The 5,226-nt window shown below is 44.8% G+C and overlaps 1 pseudogene; it reads left to right on the top strand.

The window, feature by feature from the left end:
- The window catches only part of LOC109316010, a 2,549-nt pseudogene extending 1,536 nt beyond the window's left edge, over positions 1 to 1,013 (top strand).
- Positions 1,014 to 5,226: the final 4,213 nt, after the last annotated feature.

The following is a 5,226-nucleotide window of genomic DNA, read 5'->3' as shown; positions in this document are numbered from 1 at the left end:
TTGGGGGAGTCACTGTTCCCCCGAGCACCGCCAGGAGTGACCAGGAATAACAGTCACAAGCTGGCATAGGGTAGATTTAGGTTAGATATCAGGAGGCGCTACTTCACAGTCAGGGCAGCTAGGGTCTGGAACCAGCTTCCAAGAGAAGTGGTGCAGGCTCCTACCCCGGGGGTATTTAAGAGGAGGTTGGATGAACATCTTGCTGGGGTCATTTGACCCCAGTATTCTTTCCTGCCATGGCAGGGGTCAGACTAGATGATCTGCTCAGATCCCTTCCGACCCTAGAAACTATGAAACTATGAATTTCAGTCGCAGTAAGGATGCAAATTTCAATGTGGCATGTGCTTGGTGTGCTGTGAAGAGTACAACTGTAAGGAAGGCTTGGAGAAAATTGTGGGCAGCAGTGATGTTTGCAGAGGGATCTTCTGATGAAGAAGAATTTGCAGGTTTCAATGTGAGACATAAAAAAGAATCACTAAAAGAGATGCTTAATGTCCTTCAGAATGCTGACCCCACTCGCTGAGCTCAAAGATACTAAACTTGAAGAGTGGGTGAACATTGATCAAGACCTTGATGGTGCATAAACCCTTACCGATGCTGAAATTATAGAAAAGGTTGTGCATCCTGACAGATGCACTGCACCTGAACAAGACTCAGAAGAAGATGACCACAGTGAAGAAACTAAAGTGGCTTGGGCTACTGCTGTACAGTGTCTGGAAACATTCTTGAAATTTGCTGAGCAGCAGTCTTTTTATTCCGCTCAGGAAGTGATGCGACTTCATGTTGCTCACAACAATTTCCTGAAAAAACGGCAACTGACTTGCAGGCAGGCAGACATCTGCAGGTTGCTTCAAAGAGCTTCTGCAGCTTGTGTCAAGGATCCAGGCAGCTTGTGTCAAGGATCAGATATTGATGTTGATGATCCTCAAGAAGAGGCACACTCCGAAGCAGAGCCACGTTCTGAGGCAGCCTGTGATCCCAAGGTGCCTTCAGAAGCACCTGAGAGGCAGTAATAGTACAGTATACTATTTTCTTTATTATTTCTTATAGTTTAAAATATTTAAAGTTTAAAATAGTTAAAAAATTGTTATATCATAGTTAAAATGTTGTATTAAAAATTATTATATTACAGTTAAAATGAAGGGTTAGTTTCTTTCTTGAAAAAAACCCGGCATATTTGATTAACTGGCACCCCCCATTCCCCATGGAAGCCGGTTAACAGAGCTTTTACTATAATAATATTTTGTAATCAGGCATCTGATGATAACTTCTGTATTTTATGACATTTTCCCAGTTTATATTTACTTACTGTATCTATAAAAATGGCTATAAATCCTACAAACGTTCAGCGTGCTGATGGAAATTGCTGTGAATTCCCAGCAATAGTTCATGTCATTATTGCACAAGGAAAATGAAGGAGACATAAGTAACTCATTGCCAAAAAAAAGGAACCCTACTTTGGTAAACATTTTTTATTACTAGTTCCTATAATATTCATATACAATCATGTTTATTGGTGCTTTATTGAGTTGGCAGATAGATGCAGAAGAAAGTGTACTTCATTTATTTGTCACTATATGACTTGTAAGACAGTTCAGCTGCAGGAAAGAGTGCAACTTAAAAACCTTCCTTTTGCTTTTATGTTTTCCGCTTTCCATTACTAGAGCTGTGAAAATAATGGATTTTTAAATTCAGTAGCTGAATCAAAAGAAATGTTTGGGGATGAGCCAGAAAGAAACTTTGTATGTGTTTCTTTATAGTAAAAAAAAAATCCCAAAATGTTTAAATTAATTTTAGAACACGTAATCCTACTTCTACTCTCTTTTTAAATGTTTGTTTTGAAAATCTCAAAACAAAACTTTTCAACATTTTCAAAATATTGTCCCTATCTTTCCTGACCAAAATTGTTCACTGAATTTGTCATGAAGCATTTCAGTGCCTCCCTACAACTGTATTAGTCAGTAAATAACATATTCACTGGAAAAATGTGCAGCCAATATGTTTTAATTTGTTTTATTTACTAAAACAAGGCACTTATGCACCCAAAGTGACTTACACAGAATGTAGGCACCTAAGTCTTTCGATTTAGAAATTAAGTTAATCAGTATCAGCCTTTATACAATAACTTGTTTTACATGTATAATACAGGAAACAGACCTTGGAGCAAAGGCTAGAAACTAGGACTCCTGTCTCCTAAAGCAGTGCCTTAACTCTTAGATTATAGTCATGACCCTCCTGTATTCTCTGTCTGTGCCTCCATGAACTTTGATTCTGCCGTGGCACAGCTTCTACAGGAGGGGTAGACGTGTCCCCTACCCCAGCATAGCACCTAACCCAGGGGTAGGCAAAATATGGAATCTGGGCCAAAATACAAAATACCGTGGGCCAGATCTGGCACGCCAAGGAACTTTTGTCCAGCCCACAGTGAATCCCTCAGTCCCAGGTGCAGGGGGCAGTCTGTGTTGTGGCACATACAGCAGTAGGGCCAGGACAGTGTGGTGGCCAGATTGCCTTCCCAGCAACCCCAGAGGTGGCAGCTTCTTCTAGCTGCTGCTGGACCTGGCCCCACTACCCAGGCACCCCAGTAAGTCCACCCCACCTCTACTGTCGGGGGTGGGACTTGTGTGGACAGGACATGCAGCCAGGCAGATGGGATGGGACCATGAGCAGGCAGGGAGTGGTGTTCAGAAGCAGGATGGGTAAGTGAGCTTGGGATCGTGGGGCAGGATCTTGGGGCAGTGACAGTATAAGGCCAGGCTTGGGCCTGGGGCCAGGGCCAGAGCTGAACCACTATTCACACCCCAAACACCCCTGCAATAGGTGCGGGTTCTGCAGGCAGGAATTTGTGGGGAGCAGATTGCAGCTCTGCCTTCGCCCCAGCCCCACTCTGTCACCACCCCAAGATCCCATATCCAGCCCCATTTGCAAGTGGTTGCCATCCATAACCCCATCCAATCTGCTTGGCCATGCACCCTGCCCACACAGGTCCCACAACAACTCATCAAAACTCCATATGTGGCTCCTGTGCCCACATAATTGCCCACCCCTGATCTAACCTTTAACCACTGTCCTGGGGAGCAGGCAACATGAAGCCCCTTACTGAGAAGAGCTTATAATCCATCTTCCACATCCTGTCTTAATGCTCAATCAGTAGGATACTGTACAGAAAGTGGCAGTAGCTTCTTTTCCTTTGGTAGCTACCTTTTAAAAGAAAAGAATAAGCCAGTCATCTGTCCCAAATCTGGGAGGGTATTGGGCTATGAATCCCAGTCTCATCTCTTTGCTCACGTAGACTGAAGGGAGAAGTCTAGGCTCTGGATAGGGGATGCAGTTTAGACAGACCACTGTGTTTAACATTCTTTGTTGGCTGGTAAGAGGCACCCTGCCCTCTCAGTAGGCTGTTGCTTGTAAAGCCATAACCTGGATCACCCCTTGCACTGTATGGGGCTTTTCCAACTTTGGAATTGCATGCTTTTCTCCTAGCTGACTGGTAGATGGAGGCATAGTGTTTGATGTTTGTTATGAATACCTTGGATGTCTGAACTTAAGACTTGTAAGTATAACATGATGACTCAGGACATCTGGTCATAAATACTACTAATTTCTGGACTTATACAGAATTTATAAAGTCTCCTACCATCCCATCACTAATATGTCTCTTCTTCAGTTCATGTAGTAGAGGTCTGATGCTGAAAAGTTCCATGTTTGTATTTTTGCTGATCATAGTGGCCATGGTTTTTTAAAGGAGCAATATTGCTTCAATGGGCACTGAGGCCACATCCAGCTTGTGTCCCCAGGACCATTGTTGAGGATCAGCTCTGCCCACTCACTGCCTCTCAGACATGCAATGGCCTAGCAGTCAGGCAGTATAGAAGTGTGGGAGTAGCTCCACCCCAGCACTGCTCTCAGAGTCCTCAGAGACAGAGAGCCTGAGACTATTGCTAGGATAGGCATTCTCATCCACTCTGAGCTGCTCAGGGATACTTGCATGTCATCTATGCCAGGGTTTAGTACACTCAAGCAGGAGCCAGTGAGCAGGGTTTATTTACTCATTGGCAGTTTCAGGATCAGTACAGAAGCAGCAGAGACAGGCTAAATAAATTCTTGGAGCAGTAATACTAATAATCTTGGGATGGACTGTCCATGCACCACTGAGCACCCATGGAAGTCAGGCCACAAAACTCAAGATATCACCACCCTCTAAGACCTCCCTGCTAGGAAAGAGTGGAACCAACTTACAGCAGTCCCACAGGCTTTCCAGGTGTTGTAAATGGTTTATCAAGACATCATGGTCAATTGTATCAAAGGCCGCTGGAAGACCTAAAAAGATCATACTAGGTCTTGGTATAACTAAAAATGCTGTTAGAGGTGGATTAGCTTAATACAGAATAAGGTATAAGGGCCAGATCCAAATCACTTAGACCCAGAACAAGGGCCAGGTCCAAATCATTTAGCTCTGTACCTCAGTGGAATGTAGACAGGATTTATGTATCTAAGTCACACACAAGATCCAGATTGCCCAGGTCCAGTGGCTTCAAAATCACTTAGCTGCCTAAATCCATTTGATGTCACTATTTCAGCCGGAAAGAATCCTAGGTACGTAGATTTTCCTCCAAGCCTGTTCTGAAGGTATCCAGTTTGAGGACCTTCCACCCAAGCTCTGTTGCCATCCAAATAGGAGCTGGGAGGTGCCTAAGGTCTACCAAAGCCTCATATCTGTTAGGGTCTTGTTACACGTTAATTGTAGGTAGCTTCTGGAGCTCTTAACACCTGGATTGTTCACGCAATAACGCCTGAAACTAGTTTGAAACACTCGTTAGGCAGCTCAAAGTTAAACTGTTCCAGCCTGGGTTTCTCTCTGATCTGTGGTACCAGCTCATATTACACTAATGTGTAGCCACTCTAGGCAACATGTTAGCATAAACACCCTACCTGCCCCCATTCCCTGCTGGCTGGGATTGGGCCCACTTCCACACCCAACCTCCCCAGCACCCCAGAACCCTACCACTCCCCATCCCACTTACCTGTGGCTGCCCATACTGGCCATCCCAGGGGAGCAGGAAGGAAATGGTTAACCTGTCTGCCCAGCTGTGGAGGTTGGGCAGGTGGGTCAACCTTTACCTGCCTGATCCCCCCAAGACCAACAGCACAGGCAGCCACAAGTAAGTGGTGGGAGGGTGGGGGGAGAATCCCAGGATGTGGGTGTGTCTTCCCTTTCAGTCCTCC

This window comes from Crocodylus porosus, unplaced genomic scaffold (genome assembly GCF_001723895.1).
Source record: "Crocodylus porosus isolate Cpor-Errol unplaced genomic scaffold, CroPor_comp1, whole genome shotgun sequence".
NCBI classification, from domain to species: domain Eukaryota; kingdom Metazoa; phylum Chordata; order Crocodylia; family Crocodylidae; genus Crocodylus; species Crocodylus porosus.
Note: the sequence above shows the minus strand (reverse complement) of the source record. Positions and strands in the feature narration are given on the sequence as shown.